Here is a 22388-nt window from a genome sequence, read left to right as displayed (position 1 = left end):
GCTCTGAACTGCTTTCTTCACCTTTTCTAGGCAACTTTCACCATGAGGAGTCTAAAGACAGACACTGAGTTCTTTTCATGCCACCCTGGAGACTTTACAGGCTCATTTTCTACCCCATTGGCCATGAGTGACCTTAAAGAAGCCTTGTAATCTGAAAACAAAGTCACCAACCCCCATCTTCCTACATAGGAGGTCATCTCAACGCAAGGCAAGGCTGCCTCCGGGTGTGTGCCAGAAAGTCAGACCCAGTTATGTGTGGGTCCTCACGGTTTAATTGAAACCCATTCTTGGTGACACAGCTCTAGGGCAGCAAGGGCCCAAGCCCCTATCAGCCTTCCTTAACCCTCTGTTACATGAGACTAAAGCATGGATTTAAAACAACCACCCTGGTATCCATAGGCCTCTTGCTTGTGTCTTTTGGGGCATATGGTAGCTGCAGAAGCTGTCTTGAACAGCTTTGGTGTCTATCCCTCAGACCGATGATCTCCAGAGCTCAGACCATCCCTTGTGCATGCTTCAAATGGGGGCCTTATTAGCCACTACCAGTCTCATCCTTGGCTTACATGCCTGTCTTCCCTGAACTGTTAGCTCCTAAAGAACATTTATCTCTGGCCTGGCACTTAGCAGAAGCTGAATAGAAGTTGGTTAAATAATGTATGGGGAGCATCAACTTTGATCTGCCAAAGACCTTAAATGAAGCAATCTCGAGGTCCAACCCAACTGATGTCAAAGCACTAGCTCAGAGAGAGCTGCTAAAGGCCCAGAGCAAGAATCCTCAGCTTACAAGTCCCTGGGCTTCTGCCATCAGTGGAGGCCTCTGTCAGAATCCCATTGCTCACCTGTAGGAGTCTATAGCCAGTGCTTCTTCCCTTGGACCCTCAAACCTGCAGATCTCTGCCCTGGAATCATCCATTGGTTCAGCTACAAAAACAACTGACTTGGAGTCCAAACACCCAAATCCCAGGTCTGCCTCTAATCACCTTGCTGGTGACTTACACAAGTAACTTCCTTTAATGGGCATGAGTTTCCTGATAGGTTAAATAAAAGTTTGGACAAGATGATATTTTGGGTTCCTCCAAGTCCATCAGTGCCTCCCTTTAGAAGTCCACATAGCAGACACTGTCCAATCCCTCAGTGATTTCTATAGGCTCTATCCTGAAAGCACATCTGGAGCCCAGCACTCCCACCACCTCTGCTACCGCCACCTGGCCTAAGAACCACACACCTCTTGCCACTGCAACTGTCTCCTCGTTGCTCTCCCTGCTTCTTCCCTTGATCCCTACTGTCTGTGCTCAACACAGCAGCCAAAAGCATCCTTTGAAAACACAAGGTAGATCCCGTTCTCCTTCACTCAAAACACTTCAGTGACTCCATGACACACTCAGAGTCAAGGTGGAAGTCTGACATGATCGACAAGGCCCTGCTCAATCCAGGCCCTCATTACTTCTCTGACCTCCTCCTCTCACCCACATCAGGTCCTTGAACACCACAGATGGGTCCAGTCTCAGGGCTTTTGCACAGGCTTCTTTCTCTGCCTGGAATGCTCTGTCCCCAGAAAACCTCATGGCCCTCGTGCCTCCTTCAGGCCTTTTCTCAAATGTCCCCTTCTTGGGAGGCCATCCCTCCCCATATATTTAGCTTTGCTCACCACCTAACATACTTACACATTCACCTGCTTACCTATTTACTGGGTATCTACCCCCTCTAGAATGTAAGATCCAAGAGGGTTAGAATTTTAAAATATTTTACTACTTCTTCATACCCAGCTCCTAAAATAATAAGTAGTCACTAAATATTTGCTCAGTGAATACCTTTTGATCCTCTGTGGGGCAGACCACGCTGCTAAGATGGACGGTCTCAAGCTGTACAACTCCCAACTTGAATGGAGTCCTATCAGGAATACCTTGGAGAATTCCAAGCCCTGGACATTGTCTCCAGGAAAAAGAGTGATTATTTTAGGCAGAGTTTGCTTCTCCAGGAGCATGCAAAGGAACAAAGCAAGGAAATGACACAGAGGACAGGGACTCAGAGAACATCTGCTGACTGTGCCTGGTGACCAGGAGGCTTGAGGGTCAGCTGATGAGCAAATGCTTCAAGGTGCCTCCTTGCCAGGCAAGATAAGGCCACACGCTGCAGGCTCCTCTAGGTGCCAGCGCGCCAATCTGGGAAAGCACAGGAAATGAGAAGGAGCAGGAGCTCATTACAAAAACCAAAGGAAGACAGAGATGGGAAGAAAAGGGAGTAGGAAGGCAGTGAGAAGGGGGTTCCTCGCAAGAACCAGCAAAGGGCCAGCTTCTGCCCCTGGCCCTGCCAATGCCGAGGTGAGCACTCCTCCGCTGTGAATCTCCATAACAGCCTGAGAACACTGGCAGGAGCAAACCGAGAAATGTCTGCCTCCCTGCAGCCCCCACTGTTGAAAACAAGTGCATTCTCTAGAAGACGTGTCCCAGCTAAGCAAACAGGCAAACTGGGACAGGGGAAGCAGAGGCTGTGGAGAACACGAAGAATAAGAGGCTAAAAGGGCCAGCACCTCTGCTGGGCATTTGAACAGTGGAGGGGAAGCCCTGGGAGCATGTGAAGAAGGGAGAGCCTTTTCCAGGTTTTGCTCCAAGTCCTCCAGAGCAGTGGTGTGAGTGTGCACGTGCGTGCATCACAGTATCACCTAAGGAAAAAAACTGAGCCAGGAGAAGTTTGGAGTGGACAATGAGGGCACTGGGCCAGCCCAGAGCTGGTGAGCCTGGGCCGCACGCAGGAGGCAGCCTGCATAGCTCTCTCCCCAACCCTCAGCACAGCGCCCTCTTCCGGGCTCAGCAGGAAACTGGCTGCTTCTCACAGGCCTAAAACCTCTGATCTGGAAGGGAAGGAGGGTGCCGGCCTGAGGGCGAAGATGCACAGGTGGAAAAGAAATGCCCTTCAGCGGCCAGGAAAGAGGGGGTCTGCTATGGCCTGAGGTCCTGCCCATGTCCTCAGCTTTAGGGGTGCCCATGAATTTCTGTGATGGACGGGCTAAAGTCACCTGCATCTCCCCACACCAGTGGCCGTGACCCCACCTAGGGGCTTGGTACCTCTTGAATTTGACTGGCCTTCAGGGCTGCTGCCCCTGCTTTTCTGTCTGCTTTCTCTAGTTTCTGTCCTCCTGTCACCAGAGGGGCTCATAGGTGCAGAGCCTCAGGTTTAGGAAGGAACAGTGACCTTGGTGAGGCCTGTCACGGAGACAATGGCAGGAAGCTACCCTCCCCTGCAGCAGCTGGGGCCCCAGGAAGGAAGTGATGATGCCCCCCTGCCCCCGCCCCCACCATCAAGGACCCCCAGGGTTGAGCAATATATCAACCCTGCTCACACTCTGCTGGGCAGCCAGAGTGCAAACACCCTTACAGACTAGCTCTGTGCTGTCCCTTGCCTCCGGAGCAAGTAAATGCAGAGACCAGTGGGTTGTGCAGTAAAGCCCCTGCCCTCCAGCCAGCCCACCCCTGCTTTCTGGAAGGAAGGGCTCAGCTTCCTTAGGAGCAAGGAGCTTCTCTAAAAATAAACCTTGTCCCTGAGGCACTTTCTTTCCTCAGGCCTTCCCCCCCCCAACTCAGAGGAGGGAAGGAGGAGATGTCACATTTTCTTTGGCTGCCCTTCCAAAGGGCTGGCCTCTCTCCACTCCCACCTCTCACTCTCCAGGGTGGGGTGGTCCCCATCATAGCTAGAACTCCAGAAGCTCAGAGGCGTGCCAGGGGCAGCCTGTTTCGGGGGCATATACTGGAGAGAGCCAGTGACTGGGGCACCTCCGACAAGTGATACCAACTCTCTCTCCTCCTGGGTTTCAACAAAGGCAAATTTCCTCTATTAAAGGTTTCAGGCTAATAATGGGTAAGGCACAAATATTTCAAGGCAAATACTATCAGAAGTACAAGCAGTGTACTGTGAACAAAGGAAGGAGAGGCTAAGTTGATGGGGACTATACCAAAAAAGGAAAAAAAGGGAAAGGGAGGCTCTGAAGAGAAAACAGGAATCTGGCAGTGGAGGGGAGCAGGGGAACCTCAGGACTCTGGAGCAGGAGAACCAAGCACCAAGTGGCTGTCCAGGCCACACAAAATGTGACCTTCCGGTGGGCATGGCTTCTGGCTGTCTTGTCTAACACTGCATCCCTGGCACCTGGTTAAATGCCTCATAGACGTGGAGAACACAAAAAATATGTCGAACACACGAATGAAACAGAGGCGTCCCTGAGAGTATTCTGGGTCTAAGCAAGGACCTTCGGACAAGGTGGGCTTTGTAAAACCACTGAAACCTGGAATGCAAGTTTTCAGAAAGAAAAGAACGCCTTTCCTGTAAAAGCCAAGTGTCTCAGCAGACAGAGTCCTTAGAGCAGAGAGAGATGATGTGAGAGCTGTGACCAAGTCTACTGACAATCATGGGGTCCCCGTACCCCAGTCCCAGAGAGTTTGAGGGACAGCTGGAGAGGCGGAGTTATGGCTAGGTCTACTGTGTGGTCCCCTCAAGCACGCTACTGAGACACCTTGGAAAATGAGTTTAAAGAAAAATGAAAACACAAAGCAAACAACAATTCACTCTCTCCTGCACATGGAGGCCTTTTCACTGCAGAAAAGAATGAGCAATTAGGGAACCCACAGCACCTAGCTGGAAACACAGAGACGAGGGGAACACAGAGGAGACAGGGGGCACAGTTTATTGCTGAGCTGGAGAGGGTTCCACAGGCCTTGTTACCCAAGTGCCAGTTTCCCCACGAGGAGAGAAGACTCAGAGAAGGGAGCTGACCCATCTGGGGCCAGGCAGCAAGTAAGTATTGAGCCTGGAGCAGAACCAGGGGCTCTACATGGGGAGGGGGCACCGAGAGGGTGAGGAGAGGTGGAGCACAGGGCCAGAGTTGGGAAAGCATGCTGCTGGCTTCTCAGTCTCAGGATCTGGGCTGCAGCTCCACTTTTACACTCAGGAGCTGTGTGGCCTTGGGCAAAACATTTGCCATCTCTCAGTCTGACCACATCCCTCATGTAAAACAGGAATCATGGCATCCTCTGCCCAGGGTTATGGCGGTACATGGCAGGTACTGCATGTGCCCCCAGAGCCCAGTCCTGAGGTTCCCACCCCTCTCCTGGGACACTGGCCTCTCCAGATGGAGTGGATGTCCTCCTGCCCTTGCCCAAGCTTCAACTAGCAGATTAAGTATATAGGGAGAGGGGCTCATCGAGTTTAGGTAAATAAAAGGAAAAATGGTTTCTCCTCCTATTTTCCTGGCCAAAGGCCTTGGCATGAATGGGGGTCAGGAAGAGAGCGTAAGGGAAGACTTGAGATTGTCATTGAAGGAGAGGAAAGAGCTAAGCCAGGGAGGTTCCATTTCTAGTTCTGATGCTGCCCAGGACCCCCTCCCAAACCTCGGCTTCTCTTCTGTGGGAGGGTACTTGGGGTACCCCAAAGTGAAAGGGAGCTGGTGCACATGCATGGTTGTTTTGTGTTATTAGCTCACACTTGTCGGAAGCTGCAGGGGACAGAGTCGAGGGGCCAAGATTCCCAAGGGTCTTGGAAGGAGCTGCCATCTTCAAAGAAAATCTCCTGCCCAGTCCAGGTTGTGGGGGTAGGGGAAGGCCAGGCTGAGTCACAGAAAAGAGCCCTCCCCCAGGGGTCCCCCTGAACAGAAGAATAACAGCCTAGGGCCTCAGGGACCTCCAAGGAATTTTTCTTTTTATTGCATCTGGCATCTAGAACAACCAGAGACAGAACATCAGTCCTCATGTTCTAAGAAGGCAATATTTGCAATATTTGCAAGAGTCATAGTAGATAAATATGATTTTCACCATATTAATCAGATTGTAAAGGGAAGACGGAAATGGCAGCAAAGTCCCTGAACCCCCAAACCTCAAAGGCAGGGGTGGCTTCCCTGAAGGCGGCCATCCTTACCTTGAGAAGGTATCTGAGCAGGCTCCATGAACATCCCTACGTGAGAGGTTGGGTGGGTCAGGAGGCGTGGGGAGCCCGGCCGCACGTGCTCGCATCCTGCAGGGAGAAGTACAGAGGGGACAGGGTCAGACAGGGGACTCTCACTGTCCACTTGGACTCTCACTGGGAACCCCACGAAGCCCAGTCCTAAGCAACACCAGAGTCTGAAAATCCAGAGGCACCAAAAGGACTCAACAGGACTCAACTTGCCCAGTCTCCAGTTTACAAGGTGACCCAGCCCAGGGTGCGTTTATATAGCAAGCTTACTGACTTGGAATTGGTGACTCAGGAAAAGTGCTCAAGGAGCCAGGACCCCTCCCAATCCATCCCAATATTGTGTGCAAACTTTATCTCAGAAGCCTGGCTTGGTGTGTTCCTTCCTAAACCTGAGGCTCTGCACCTATGAGCCCCTCTGGTGACAGGAGGACAGAAACTAGAGAAAGCAGACAGAAAAGCAGGGGCAGCAGCCCTGAAGGCCAGTCAAATTCAAGAGGTACCAAGCCCCTAGGTGGGGTCACGGCCACTGGTGTGGGGAGATGCAGGTGACTTTAGCCCGTCCATCACAGAAATTCATGGGCACCCCTAAAGCTGCCAGCCGGCCCAAGGCTCCCAGGGGACAGGTGACAACCCCTCAGGCAGCAGCTGCCCGGCTGCCCTTTTTGTTTGCCTGACACATTTACAAGCATCCGGTACCTGTGCCCAGAGGGGGGCAGCGGGTCAGAGGGTGGCTCCCCTGCAGGTTGGGCACCCCATGTGATTGCTCCAGGAACCAACACCCCACGATAGAGAAGTCACACCCCATGGGTGAGGCCAGAAGCAGGAGCTCCTCAAACCCCAGCCTGGGCCCATGGAGGGCAAGCAGCCTTGACAGATGCATAAGTAAATTAAGAGGGGAATTTAATGGCGGCTCAGGACGACAGCAAAGACCTGCCACCAGGAAAAGAGGGCTAAAATGCCAAGTGAGCCACACACCCAGCAGCTCCTGGAGTCCCGAGGACGGAGGGAACCCACCTGGGCAGGTAAAGAGAAGTCACGGCAATGGGAGCGGAAGCTGCAAGCAATGAAACCAGCTTTTCACGCCCCCACGCCCCTGCCACCCCCTTCCCGCTGGTCCCTGGCCCAGCTCCCCACCTCTGCACTCCCCAACCCCGCAGCATCTGCGCCCCGCGCTCAGCCTGCACTGCCTGGCACAGATCTCCAGGGCTTTCATCACATCTTCCCAGCAACCCCCTGAGGTCAGCGCTGCTCCCCTGGTTTGTAGATAAGGAAACCCGTTTAGAGGGTAAAGATTTGCCAAGGTAACTGAGTGAACCGGATTCTGCAGGCAAGCCTGATTCCATGCCTGCAGTGCCTCTCTGTGGGGACGAGGTCAGCTATGACTCATAGCAGCAGAGTAGATTCAGAGCACCTCTGGGGGAAAGGCGCTCACAAAAACCAGAGAGATGCATGGCAGAAAAACGATTTTTATGACAAAAAAGCATTTGAAGTTCAAAAATGTGAGTGCAGGTCCAGGTGTCTACGGTGACGAGATGAACAAAAGGTGCTTTATGCAGTGGAATACGACCCAGCAATGGAAGGCACGGACGACTGACGCAGGAACAACGTGGGGAAATCTTGAACCCGCTGTGCTGGGGGTGGGGGGACACTGGACTCATACACGGTGTATGAGCACATGCGTGGGGCGTGTCCGGAAAGGGGGCTTCTGTGGGGGCCATCACTGGTCAGCCAGGCCGGGGGTCAGGCGGCTGGACCAGCGACTAATGGCACGGCCCCAGGGAGCCTCAGCAGTGCTGGAAGTGGACTGTGGGGATGATAGCACGACTTCATAAATCTACTGAAAAGCACTGAATTGTATACTTACCCTGGGCGAACTGTACAGTATATAAAATTATACCTCACATATGGATGTTTAAAAAAATTAATAATAAGTAGTGGTTAAAAAAAAAAAAAAAGGGACTGCAAGACCAGGTTAGGGCACAGGCCTGACAAGCAGCTTGCTACTTGGAGAACAGACCTCTGGGGTGGGGCATCAATGGAATGAAATAGACATGTTTTGCATATTAGGATATTTCATTGATTCACAAAGCTGTACAGCCATCACCTTCATCTAATGATGCCAGTTAACTCAGTAATCTTCCCATAACCCTCACCTCTATGGAAATGGTGAAAAGTAAATCAGCCCACACCCTCCAAAACAGAGTGCCCTAGAGGGGAAATCACAAATCAAAGCAAAACACAATTTCTCATTGGGATCTGTCACATATTTTTTCCATGCACACTGCAGTCCAGGTTCTCAGGAGTTTGGAAATCCAATAATACTGTGTTATATACTAGGAAGAAAAAGGAAATATTTTATCCCTTATATTTGAAATTTAAGTTAGTAATACGCTTCTTGAGTGATTTGGGGAATTTCAGGATAAAAATTAAGAAGGAGAAAACAAAAACAAAAACTTAGGAGACCAGAACAACAGAGGAGTCAGAATTGCTTTCCTGAAAATTTTTTAGATCCCTCACTCTGTTTCAGTCAGTGGAAGTGAATTAGTAAGTGAATCTGTTTCCCTATACGATTTCTATTAATAGAATATCAGCCTCTCCTCCTCCCCACTAAATAAATGTCAAACAAACACTTAAAGAATACCAGTTTGATGGAGCGCCAAATTACTGGCTTGCCCAGACGTCCACATGTCTCAAGCTGGCCCTGGTTGAAAGTGTAAGTTCCAAATGAGTGGGTCGTGCAACTGAAGTGAAACACTGCTGTTTCTAGCCCCTGCTGACAGGGACACCATGAGGGGGTGGGCGTGGGGGGTGGTCGAAGGGCAAACAGGAGGCGGCCCTAAAGCAAATCGTCCAGATCACCAATAGGCAAGAACAGCAGAGCCTCTGATTCCATCTGAAGGTGTGGTTTCCAATTTTAAAAAATTGAGACATAATTCACATAACATAAAACCCACTGTTTTAAAGTGTACAATTCAGCGGTTTTTAGTATATTCACAAAGTTGTACACTCAACACCTCTCTTTAATTCCAGAATGTTTTCATCACCCCAAAATGAAACCCCATCCCCATTAGCAGTCCCTCCCCATGTCCAGTCCATGCCCCCACCTCCCAGCCCCTGGCCAACCACGAATTACTTTGTCTCTATGGATTTGCCTATTCATATATATGGAATCATACAATATTTGTCCTTTTGTTTCTGGCTCATTTCACTTAATACGTTTTCAAAGTTCATCTACATTGTAGCATACACGGGAATTTCATTCCTTTTTATGGCTAAATACTATTCCACTAAATGGATATACCACATTTTGTTTATCCACCCTTCTACTGATGGACACTTGGATACTTTCCACTTTTTGGCAATTGTGAACAACACTGCTATGAACATTCATATACAAGTTTCTGTGGAACACATGTTTTTAATTCTATTGGGTATATACCTAGGAATTTCTAATATTTCATTTAAATAATTTTGCTTAATTAGAACAGGTAACATGTATACATTTTTCAAAATACTCAAATATCAAAAGATAAAAGGGGTACAGAGTGAGAGTTTTTCTCACCCCTGTTCCCCAGCACCCATTCCTCTCCCCAGGCAAGCACCAGATTCTGGGAAGTCCTTCCAGGGCAGGTCAGTCATATACAGTCAGTTTTGTTTACAGACCCCTTGCGAAGAAAGAAACTTGGCAACCCAAACAGACCAAAATCGGCAATGAGCGGAGACAGCCTGGGTCCTGGGGCTGGGCCTTGGAGGCAGGTGGCCTGGAGCAAGCTGCCTTCTCTTTCTGGGCTCAGTTTACTTATCTGTCAGAGAGTGATGAGACTAGAACCTACTTCAGAGAACTGCTGTGAAGACTCAATTAGCTAATGAAGACAAGGGCTTGGCACCATGGGTGACACACAGTAAGTGCTCAATGTTTGCTGTTGCTATAAATTTTATTGCTACTTCACCTCTTGATCCTTGGTTTCCGCATCTGTAAAACGGAAGTGGGCACTCCCTGCCACGGTCACAAACATGCGAGACCCCTGTGCAAGATCTGGCTTGTGCTCTGGGGCAGTTGGAAGCTGGAACTGTATCCTCACCTGCTCTGGGGGGCTCTAGGCCCTTCGGAGAGAAGCCCCGCTGCCCTTCCAACCACCCCGGATCCTGCACTCCCACGGGTGGAGGGAAAGCCTGCACCTTGGGCCCCACCTCAGAAGGACTGGCTGGATTTTTTCCTTCTTGATCTTTCTCCCTCTCCCCTTCCTTGCTCTCTGCTTTCTCAACAGATGCTTTACTCTGAGGCTAAGCATCTCTTCCAGAAACCCAGAGTGTTACAGGCAGCAGGGAAACCCTCAGAGACCTTGGAAGTGGAGACTTCCAGTGAGGAAGGGGGCCTTAGCGGGGTCATTAGAAAGCTATTAACAGCTACTTTTCTCCCAGATGGTAAATGGCAAAAGCAAAGTCAGAAGAACTGTGTGGGCATAAATGCGCAGGGACAAAACCCCAGACTCAGGAAGGAGAAGAGGGGCAGAGAAACTCAACAACGCTTCTTGGAGCGTGCAAAAGTTCATGAGGGAGAAAAACCAACATACACACACACATAACAAAAAGGAGAAATTCTTAGCCTGCAGCAGTTGGTAGCATTATGTAAAATTCCAGGACCACAAAAATATCATTTGGATGGTAAAAAGTTAAATTTAGCTAAGTACAGAGTGACTAATACTAGGAGGAGAGGCAGCACCCCCAGTTGCCTGGAGCGGATACAGCTGGCTTTTAGAAACTTTTGACAAGTAACCAGGGCCTGGTGCGGCACAGAATAACAGATTATGTAATAAGAGGCAAAGCCATTAGCTGCACAAAACAGAGGAGCGAGAGGGCTGCCTCCTCCGATGGAGGGAAGGAGCAGCTAGGGTCTTAGGCTTGAGCCGCTCCCACAGGACCTTGCCTCGGGAAGCAGGGCCACTCATGGGAACGCCAGCATTCTAAGATGCCCAGGAAGGGATCTGTGTTACCTGATCCACCTGGCCTCTCCTGCAAGGATCTTTTCCCAAAGTGCTTGTGCTGGACTTAGGTGGCCCCAGTGATCCAAGCCCCTGGCAGTCACACTCTTGTGTGATCCCCTCCTTCTGAATCTAGCCTGGCCCTGGGACCTGCCTTCACTAATATAAGGAGGAGGCAGTAACATTGCGCTGGGTCCATACCTACACCATAAGACCCAGCTGCTTCAGTTCTTGTACTCTGTGGCAGCAGCTACCATATAAGTTCGGCTATCTAGAGATCACCATGCTGTGAGAAGCCCAAGCTGGCCATGCATAGAAGTCAGGTGGAGAGGAACCAATGGCCCCGCCAAAAGCCCAAGTCCATACAGCCAAAAGCCAGCACCAAACTGCCAGCCATGGGGCCATCTTGGAAATGGATCTTTTCCCACCAGCTATACCAGCTGACATAGTGGAGCAAAGATGAGCTACTGGCAGTAAATAAATGAAACAGTAGTTTTCAGCCTCTAGTTTGGGGATACTTTTCATGAAGCAATAGATAACTGAAACTATGATCAAGGTCTTCTAACAGGTTTTGTGAAATGTCTATTTCTAATGTGAATCTACGAAGACAGTTCACACTCTTAAAAACAAGTTACTAGAAGTTAGTAACTTAGTTTTAGGAACAGACTGATTTTTCCACTCCCAATATTGATGGAATAAATGCCGAAATCAAGCAAGCCCTCAAATCCTGTGTTGGCTGAAGCCTCTGGAGTAACCAGGTCAGCAGTTAATTGACTCAAGTTGTCAATTAGTTACTTCACTCTCAATTGCCCTGTCCAGAGCAGGGGTTTGCATGTGGTGGACAGAGGCATCAGTGGAATTCTCTCTGTGCCATGAAATGATCACTGGCGTGGGGGCTGAGACAGAGTTCTAGCTACTGGCTCAGTCTCAGTCAGCTACCCTCTTCTGGCCTCTGTTTTCCTACCTGCCTGGTGAGAAGGCTGGACGAGATGCTCTTTAAAAGGCCTCTACATTCACCTCCAACATTCTGCCCTCCTATTGCTTAGACAGAAGGGAACCATGAAATATCCAAAATACTGACTGAAGTTCGAATGGCTTGTGTCTAGGTTTACAAGGCAAACACAGACACTGGGATCCTTGTGTGTGTCCCCTTGGAACACTGCTCTTGTCTCTGTGCCCTTCATTAATTTGTTTCCACAAAATTTCACTGTGGCAGAATCTGACTTGGTCCAATTTCTTCTTCCTCTTGGTTCAGTTTCCAGGTGGGGCTATGTGGCTAGTTCTGTGAGCAAAGGGATATACCTCACAGGCCTGGCTCCTAAAATGCCCCATGAAATCTCTATGTCCCCTCTCTCCTTGCTGATTAACCAGCTGAAAGCACAGATCCAGTAGAAGATACCAAAGCAGCCTTAGGGAATGGCACAGCCACAAAATGAAAGGGTCCTAGATCTCTAGGAGAAACAAAGCTTTATTATAAGCTGCTGAGATTAGGTGGTTGTGTATTACACTTATGTGTTATAAGTATACATTACTTATTCTAATTAACACATTCACCCAAAGTGCTACTACGTCAGATATCTGAGGGATACAGAGAAGAATTAGGTTTAGGCCTAATTTTGGACCTCTTAGAACTACCAGTCCGGATGATGGGTCAGGAAAAAATAAAGACCAGTACTGCACTCTGGGATCACACACTAAACACATGATAGAACGCTTCTTCATATTTGTTAAGCTCTACCCACACTACCTACTTGCAAACATCTTACAACTTAGGTCTACTAAATTCCTCTCCCAAAAAACTAGATAAGTAAAGAAAGAAACCAAAAAGGAAAGAGAAAAATCATACCAAGACTAACTGAGGATAATCTACAAGCAAATGAGTAAAAATTTTAGCTGTACGCTTCCTAGTAGGCAATGCAAAGAGAGAAATATGTCAGGTCACAAAGCTCTCATCAGTGGTGAAAAGCACACTGGTTCATGATAAGAAATAAACTTTTTCCTGGATAAGAACTCTGAGAGGATCTTGGGGTTTGTTCATATGAAATTTATCCCCACAAAGGATAGACTAAGCCTACTTAAAATTAGACCTAAGAGTCACCCCCAGAGAACCTCTTTTGTTGCTCAGATGTGGCCTATCTCTTTGAGCCAACACAGCAAGCAAACTCACCACCCTCCTCCTCTCTATATGGGACATGACTTCCAAGGGTGTAAACCTCCCTGGCAATGTGGGACAGAAATCCTAGAATGAGCTGGAACTCAGCATCAAGAGATTGAGAAAATCTTCTTGACCAAAAAGGGGAGGAGAGAAATGAGACAAAATAAAGTGTCAGTGGCTGAGAGGTTTCAAACAGTCAAGAGGTTATCCTGGAGGTTATTCTTATGCATTTTATAGATATCCCCTTTTTAGTTTAAGGTGTATTAGAGAGGCTAGATGGAAGTGCTTGAAACTGTAGAGCTGTGTTCCAGTAGTCATGTTTCTTAAAGATGAATATATAATGATATAGCTTTCGCAATGTGACTATGTGATTGTGTCTGATGCTCTTTTTTTCTACAATATTGACAGATGAGTAAAAAATATGGATTAAAAATAAATAAATAATAAGAGGAATACTTCCCAGCTCTGAGAAAGTGCCAACCCCCACAGCTGGGTCACATCTGCCCCCAATCCATGAAGGCATAAAGCCAACCTGCTGCCACAGCTCTACATATGCACACAAAGTACCCCATGCCTCAGACCAGTGGGCACCCACGTTTACATCCATCAGTGTAACATCCCCAACCTGCACCTATACCTGCCCTGAAACAAATCATCGCACTGAGTGCTCCACCCCATGCCCTGCTCCCTGCTGTACAACCATCTTGCAAACACAAGGCCTTACACTACTGAAAGAAATCAACCCCCAAAGTAAATCAATCAAGATATTTACATGCCATGAAGATAGCAGACAGATATAGCCCTGCCTAATGACCAGATTAAAACACTAGAGGAAACACAGACACTGGAACAACTAATCAAAGATGTTCATACAAGTCTACTTAATAAAATAAATGGGGCAGCAAATGACATAAAGGAGATCAAGAAGACAGTAGAAGAGTACAAAGAGGAATTTGAAAGAATAAATAGAAAAATAGCAGAAATCACCGAGATTATAAACTCTGTTGACCAAATAAAAAACATACTAGAGGCACACAACACCAGATCTGAAGAGACAGAAGAAAGAATAAGTGATATAGAGGACAGGATAACTGACTTTGAAGACTCAAAACAGCATATGGAAAAAAACTGGGAACTCAGGGAAATGACACAAAACAAAGCGCACAAATATCAGAATCATTGGTGTCCCAGAAGGACATAGCAGTAAAGGGCTAGGAAGAGTAGTTGAGGATATAATGGGGGGAAACTTCCCAACCCTCATAAAAGACATAAATATACAAGTCAAAGAAGCCCAAAGAACTCCAAACAGAATAAATTCAAATAGGCCTTCCCCAGGTTACATACTAATCAGCCTGTCAAATGCTGATGAGAAGCAGAAAATCCTGAAAGCGGCAAGAGAAAAACAATGTACTACATACAAGGGAAATCAAATAAGACTGAGTTCAGACTACTCAACTAGCACCCTGGAGGAGAGAAGGCAGTGGTATGATATATTCAAGATCCTGAAAGAGAAAGACTTCCAGCCAGACAGGAGAGGGAGGTCTGGAGGAGGGCACAGAATTGAAGAGTACCACTAAAGGTAATTTAAAGAATACAAAGAGAAAGAGGGAAAAGAACATATAGGTCTGACAAATAAAATAAAAAAAAATAAGATGATGGATTCAAGAAACACCTTTTCAGTAATAACTTTGAATGTTAATGGACTAAATTTACCAATTAAAAGATACAGATTAGCAGAATGGATTAAGAAACATAATCTAGCTATATGCTGCTTACAAGAGACTCATCTCATTTTAAGAGACAAGGATATAAATAGATTGAAAGTGAAAAGATGTTTCATACAAGTTGTAACCAAAAGAAATAGGAGCAGCTATACTAGTATTGGACAAAATAGATTTTAAATGTAAAGACATCACGTTCTAGTTTGCTAGCTGCCGGAATGCAACACACCAGAGACGGACTGGCTTTTATTAAAAGGGGATTTATTTCATTAGCTTTTCAGAGGAAAGGCAGCTAACTTTCATCTGAGGTTCTTGCTTACGTTGGAAGGCACAGGATGGTCTCTGGTGGCCTTCTCTCCAGGTCTCTCGGTCTCCAACAACTTTCCCCGGGGTGATTTCTCTCTGCATCTCCAAAGGCCTGGGCTGAGCTGCGAGTGCTGAAATGAGGTGTGCTGAGCTGCTTGGGCTGTGTGTGCTACCTTGTGCTCTCTCATTTAAGCACCAGCCAATTAAGTCAAACATCATTCATTGCAGCAGGCACGCCTCCTAGCCGACTGAAGATGTAATGAGCAACAGATGAGGTTCACGTACCATTGGCCCATGTCCACAGCAACAGAACTAGGTGCCTTCACCTGGCCAAGCTGACAACTGAATCTAACTACCACACATCATAAGAGACAAGGACACTCTATACTAATCAAAGGGCCAATTCACCAAGAAGGTAACAATCATAAATGTCTATGCTCCCAATCAAGGAGCTCCAAAGTACATGAGACAGACATTGGCAAAACTGAAGGGAGTGATAGATGTTTCAGCAATAAAAGTAGGAGACTTTAATACACCACTTGCCTCTATAGATAGAACAACCAGACAGAAGATCAACAGGGAAACAGAGGAGTTAAATAATTTGGTAAATGAATTAGACCTAACAGGCATATATCGGTCATTGCCCCCAAAAAACAAGGTTAAAACTATTGCTTTTTTATTTCTTTGCTTTGTATATGTGTTATACTATACAATAAAAAAAGTTTAAAAATATTTTTAAAAAAAACTAAAATAGTGGAATTGTAACCTATGCCAAACCCTGAAAACTACAACTAATTGTTGCACTGTGCTTCAAAATTTATTCTTTTTTTGTACATATGTTATTTTTCACAAAAAAGTCAATTGTGATGATAAAAATACATTTTTTCCTTCTAGCCTTCAATGTTCTGGAGCAGCTAGAGGGTAAAATCTGAGATGACAGCCCATGACAAACCCTGGTTGAAGAGTACTTTGAAAATATTGCTTTTTTCTCTCTTTGTTTTGCATATATGTTATAATAGACAATAAAAAAGGTTTTAAAAAAAGAAAAGCAAAACACAAACACAAAAGAAGTGATAAAAAATAAGGGGAACAAATGTTAAAATAAACTGAGTAGATTGAAATACTAGTGAACAATGAAAGGGAGTGGTAAGGGGTACAGAAAAAAATAGGGGAACAAGGCTAAAATCTATTGATGGAAATACTAGCAGTGGTCAAAGAGAGGGAAGAGTAAGGGGTATGGTATGTGTGAGGTTTTTTTTGTTTTTTTTTTTTAGTTTTTTCTTCTTTCTTTTTATTTCTTTTTCTGGAATGAAACAAATGTTCTAAAAAATGATCATGGTGATGAATATACTACTATGTGATGATATTGTGAGCCATTGATTGTACAACATACACAGAATATATGGTACAAATGTTCATGTTTGTATGTTGTTTTGGTTTGATAACACACACACAAAACAGAACTCTGAGGGGAATTCTCCACGGAGTCTTTGTGTAAGGGAAGCAGCCTCTGGGCAGGAGGCAGTAAGAAGAATCCAAGCCTGCCTAGAAAGCTATTCCCTAACCAGGGTAGGCCAGCTTTGCATCCCTGCATGTAGCCTGACTGGCTCTGGAAGGAGAGCTCCTCAGAGTAATTCTTCATCCTTATTAATGTCAACACAGTAGCACCATGATAATGATGGGAAATATTTACACACCATACCACTGATGGGTTGTTTGGACCATCTGGCTACTGATGCGGTAAGTATTGTCAAACATATGTCCTTTCACAAATGCAATGCCTTAGAACTCATGGAGTCCATGACTTTAGAAGGCATCACTCAACCCCAACACCACCACACTCTCCATCACGTCAACCTGGAACCAGAGAGATCATCTCCTGTCCCTGCCTCTGCCTGTCTGAGCCTGCTGGCCTGCCTCAGTCACTTGAAGGTGGGAAGCACAGCTCACAGACGCCCCCCACCCCTACCCTGATCTTTCTGGGCTCAGCATCAATAACAATGGATGACTTCCCTTTATCAAGGAGTCGAGTGCTCCCTACAATACTTAACTTGGCAAGATAGCTCTGATTTTGCAGCCACGTAAGGGATTTCTCCAATGAGCTCATGGGTCTGCTGGGAATTCTCAGAGGCAGTTCAGCACAGTTCGTTTTTATTTGAAACAGCTTCTACATAAGCTCTGTCATACTCAGGCGACAGATACAAGGTCTAGGTATCACAACTCCAGAAAGAAGTTTCTTCATCGTTCTGCCCATGTGACTCCACCAAGTCCTGACACCACGCTGAGTTTTTTTCTGGATCAACGTTAAATGTCTTTTTCTCTTTTCTTTTGGTTTGGATTATTGGGTGGGTTATTTCATTATTTTCTTAATTTTAGCAAAAAAAAGTGCCATTCAGAGTATGTTCAAAAGTACCAATTTTTTTAATGGGAAACAGAGTTGCTGCCCACATGATGAGGCTGTGTCAGCTCAGCATCACATCGCCTGTTAATACAGCAAGTCGTGTTGTCTTTTTGACAACTGGTGAGTCAAATGAAAACTCATCACAGGCCCCAGCACAGTTCCCTGGGGGTTGTTTCATGATTCTGAGGCAGGGTTTCAGAGGGCACACCTTGAGGGAAGGTCTGTGCTTCGTACCCATCATATATGAACCCACAGCTTTCAGGTCTTTTCAGAATGATTACATTTCAAGATTTAAAATGCATCAACCAGTGTGGAGGACCTGGGTAGCAAACAAACCAAATTCAAGTCCTGATTCTGAGAGGAGATCACCTCTCCTCTCAGAATTTGTTTCGTTTTGTTTTTACTGTGAAAATGAGGGGTCAGACTATGTGGCTTAGAGCGACTGCCTTCTCTAATAGTCCTGAGCTCTTTCTCCAGCCATAGGGTGGCTAGGACAGTGGCTCTCTCTATGGTCATGGAACCAACTGAAGGTCACTGGCCTTCTCAGGACCAGTGCTTCACTCTCTGCAAGGATGATAAGGACCATGGATCTTACATATGGAGAGAAGAGGGTGGGAGAATGTCAGAGCCTGTCAAGGTAAATCTTTTGTGTTAATCAGGCCAGGCTATGGTACCTAGTGTTTGGTCAAACACCACTCTAGGTGTAGCTGTGCAGGTATTTTGTAGATAGGTTAACATCTGCAATCAGTACCCTTAAGTAAAGGAGATTACCTTCAACAATGTGGGTGGGCCTCATCCAACAGATGAAGGACTTATGAAAAAACAGAAGTATCCCAGAGAAGAAGAAATCTGTCCTCAAGATGACAATATCTACTCCTGTGTGAGTTTCCAGCTGGCTGGCCTCCCCTCTGGATTTTGGACTTTCTAGCCCCCACATCACATGAGCCAATTCCTTAAAATAAATCTGTAATGTATATATATATAAATATATATTACACACAGAAATTTTGTTCATTCTGTTTTTCCAGGAAACCCCGAAGGAGACAGAGCCCTTGAGCAGACCCTGGCATGAGCCTCGCTGGCTGATTGAGGCACAACCACACCTTCTAACGGAACTGAGACTTAGTGAGAGGTGTTTCCTGAAAACAAGTGCAGTTTGGGAGGACAATTTTCACTGGTGACACACCCAGCGCCTGTGAGGTAGGATGGCCGTGCAGAGATCCAAGAGGTGTCTCTGCAAAGCTCTTCCTTGCTGGTCAGCTCCCCGGGGCCAGAGCAGCAGAGAGAGGCCTGCTCTGAGAGTCTGCATTGCTGCCAAGTGGTTTCAGCGTTACACCTGCTCTGCTCACCTGCTTCTAGACCGAGCTAGTCACATGCTCTTTTAGTAAAAGTTATCTAAGTCCCTGGGAAAAGGAAAATCATAAATCATAACTCAGATCATACCTGGGTCTCTGGGTGTGTCACTTGTACCAAGTTAAAAAGCCCCCAGCAGCAGTCTCTGCAGTAGGCAAGGGATATACTTCTTGTTTCAACATGGGGGGATGGCTGGGTGTAGACTCAGAGCCAGGGGACAGGCAGTGGGGTCTCACCCCGGCCTCCTGGGTCCCAGAATGGGATCATTCCTTCGGTCACCAGACTCCGGAGCTGCTATAGGCCCAGAACACTCTCTGACACAGGAAGCCCACTCTGCCCCTCAATAGCCCACCAGCCCAGCTCCCGCTCTCCAGTGGGCCAGCCAGCACCAGCCGTGGCAAAGCTGGTCAAGGTGAGAGGAGAAAAACACAGTTAATGGAAAGACCAATAAAGGAGCTCAGTTTATTCTCTTTTTATGCTTAGATGGTATCTTTTCTACTTCTTGGTGTTTCTTCTTTCCCAAGATGATGGTTATAGTTAACGACAGCATTAAACAAAACATAATGTCCTTAGGTGGAAACATCCCAACGCCCAGTGACAGGTGAATGGATAAACAAAGTGTGGTCTGCCCATACTGTGGAATATGATATTACTCAGCCATAAAGAAGAATGAGCGCTGATACGTGTGGCACTGTGGATGAACCTCAAAAACAAGATCCTCAGTGAAAGGGCCCAGACACACATACTGTATGATCCTATTTACATGAAACATCTAGAGTAAGCAAACCCAGAGGCATAAAGCAGACTACAGGTTACCAGGGGCCAAGGGCAGGGGGCAGTAGGGAGTTACTTCTTAGTGGTTAGAGTTGGTGGGGCCATAGAAAATTTGGAGCATGGATAGTGGTAATTTTTGTACAATATTGTGAATATAATTAATGCCACTGAACTGTACATGTAAAAATGGTTAAAATGGCCAATTTTATATTATTTTACCATAATTAAAAAAGACTAGAAAATAATGTCCTTATTGACAAAATAATTTTTTAAATTTATGTGTCTGTGAAACCCAAGTCACAGGCCTATTGAGGATCCCCCCAGAACAGCAGCTGCCCAAAGGTAAGACCACTGTAGCTGTCAGGGTCCAGAAAGCACCTGGAGTGTCAGAAAGGACAGAGGAGGGGAAGGTGGGGGCCCTGCCTCCAGTGTCACTCTCTGCCTGCAGGACTGGGCAAGTCAAGGGCCCTTCCCACTTTGTGCCTTCCCGGCTGCCTGTGGCAGATGCTCTGCTTCAGCTTGCCCTTTGCAGTGGAAGAGACTCTCACGCATAAGGAGTTTCCTCCAGCTTTTCACTTTACTCACTAGCTCTTCCTTGCCTGGGGTTTTGAGGCTAAAAACCACTGCCTCACACTCATACGTTATAAGTGGGAGTATAAGTTGGTCCAAGCATTATGGAGAACAATTTAGCAATATCTATTGGAAAGAAAAGAGAAACACCCTTTGACCCAGCAATTGTACTTGTGGAAATTTATTCCACAGAGATGAAAGTGTGTGTGCATGAAAACCCATGTGCCGGGATCTCGCCACAGCACTGTTTGCCTCCAATTTTCTGCTATTATAAGCTAAAACTCCATCAATAGGGAACCATTTAAACAAATGCTGGTTCATTCGTACAGCAGAATACCAAGTCAATCATTAAAAGATGATGCAGTTCCAAATGGACCCACAGAGAATCGTCTTCAGGATTTATGTATCGTCGATTGCACAAGGCAGGTGTGGAAAAGCATGCAGCCATTTGTGTTGGTTCTTAAAAATATGTGTGCATGACATATATGTAGCAAACCTCCCTGAAAAGAGTACACACACAAAAATACCCTAGCAACTGTGGTTGCCTCTGAGGAGGAAAACTAGGAAACTCAAGACAAGGGTGGAAGGAAGTCTTATTTTTGCCTGCATCCCCTTTTGAATTTAATATCAAGTATAATGTATTACTTATCCAAACCATTTTAAAATACATTTTTTTGAACACCACACTACTGTCTACCTATTAATTCCCTGAACCTTATATTCCTAAAGAATCAGAAACCAGATCTAAAAACAATCAGAATCTCCAGGGAGTTGATTATAAACGTCAGGGGCTTGGCAGACGTCCAGCGTGGGGCTCTGACCCTGTGGACCTGGCAACCCTGCCCACAAGACCCCAAGAGGGCACACGAGCCCACCACTGCACCAGCTCACGGGAAAAGCCGTCGCAAAGCCCAAGGGCCCTGCGAGTGGTCATACAAACAAGGCAGCAAATTAAAAGCAGCAAAACCATACTGAGGAGAGAAAAGAAAGGGACATAGGGAGGCAGTGACATTCCTTAAATAGGAAGGAGGGAGCCTGGGAGCTCAGTCTGAGCGAAAGTCACGCACCCCTGCCACAGCCTCCAGGCAAGCCCAGCTCCTGGCGGGAAACTCGGACCGGACCGCCGTCTTTTCTTGGTAGCCCCGGCCTGCTGCAGGACTCAGCGACCCCTAAAAGTCTGAATTAGAGCTAGCATTCAATTCTCTGCATTGAAAGAGAAGCAAGAAATGCCTATGGGGAAGATAGGGACAATTATTGGAAAAATGTGAAGACAGCCTCACTCCTCTGACAAAGCTGGAGAAATGAGGTTTCCTTGTACGAAGGACCAAGATGTGGCGGTGTCTGACTTGTTTCTAGCAGTGGTTAATGATTTACTTCCACAAACAGCCTCTTCTCCCTGGGGTTTCATGGAAACTTCCCTCTCCACAGGGTGGCCAGGGGAGGGACCACAAAGCAAGAGAGAAATTCTGAGACGCCCTTCTGGGAGAATGTGCGAACATTAACCTTTCCTAAAGTTGCATTTTCTGAGGAGATCATCCGTATTTGGTGCTGAGCTTACAGCAGTGGACTTCTAGCCTTTGTAGTAACAGCTTCTAGTGTGCAGATAATGCTCAAGACATCCTCAGAATAGGCCCGTGAGGGTGGCATTGTTCTCCCCTTATCACAGATGAGAAAATTCTGGTTCTGGGAGGTTAAGTAACTTCATCCTGAACCCCACACACAGCCAGTCACTGCTACAAGCAGAAATAGGACCCAGGTCTCCTAACTCGAAATCACAGCTCAGTAAGTGAAACCCTAAGCATGAGGCTTAGCCCCAACAACGAGCTACTCCCTGCACCCAGGAGAGACTGGAACGCTCTATGGTTTATGCCCCTGTCCTTCACTTCCACAGATTCTAGGTTCCAGGGAGGCCAAGAAGACCTTGGCAGCTGCCTAAGAACTGCTGGGTGCCACTTTAATTTGTCATCAGAAAAGAAGCCACTAGTTCTTTGAGAGTCAAGCAAACAGGTGCACTTCCTCTGCATTTCTTCCCATTAAATTAACTGTTTGTGGCTGACACTGAGGAAACTATGGCTTTTGCATATTTATTTTACAACTGGCCACTATACTATCTTATTAATTTTAATTATTTTTCAGTTTGTATCCTTTGAAAATCTAAGGCAGTCATTAAAGCCATTGAAAAACATTAA

The 22388-nt window shown here is 46.6% G+C and overlaps 1 protein-coding gene across 17 annotated transcripts in view; it reads right to left on the bottom strand.

Annotated features, from left to right (window-relative positions):
• Positions 1-22388, bottom strand: part of PITPNM2 (phosphatidylinositol transfer protein membrane associated 2) — a 159727-nt gene that overhangs the window by 118903 nt on the left and 18436 nt on the right. For 16 of the 17 annotated variants that reach the window (XR_013175530.1, XM_077159680.1, XM_077159679.1 and 13 more), the window contains one exon: positions 5902-5997. The gene's annotated coding sequence lies outside the window, so the exon portion shown is untranslated. Of the gene's footprint in view, positions 1-1811; positions 3260-5901; positions 5998-22388 lie in introns of those variants that run through there. The other variant, XM_077159684.1, reaches the window with a different exon arrangement.

The sequence above is a fragment of the Tamandua tetradactyla genome, chromosome 5 (assembly GCF_023851605.1).
Source record: "Tamandua tetradactyla isolate mTamTet1 chromosome 5, mTamTet1.pri, whole genome shotgun sequence".
Taxonomy (NCBI): domain Eukaryota; kingdom Metazoa; phylum Chordata; class Mammalia; order Pilosa; family Myrmecophagidae; genus Tamandua; species Tamandua tetradactyla.
The sequence above is the reverse complement of the archived record's forward strand: the minus strand, read 5'-3'. Positions and strand labels throughout refer to the sequence as shown.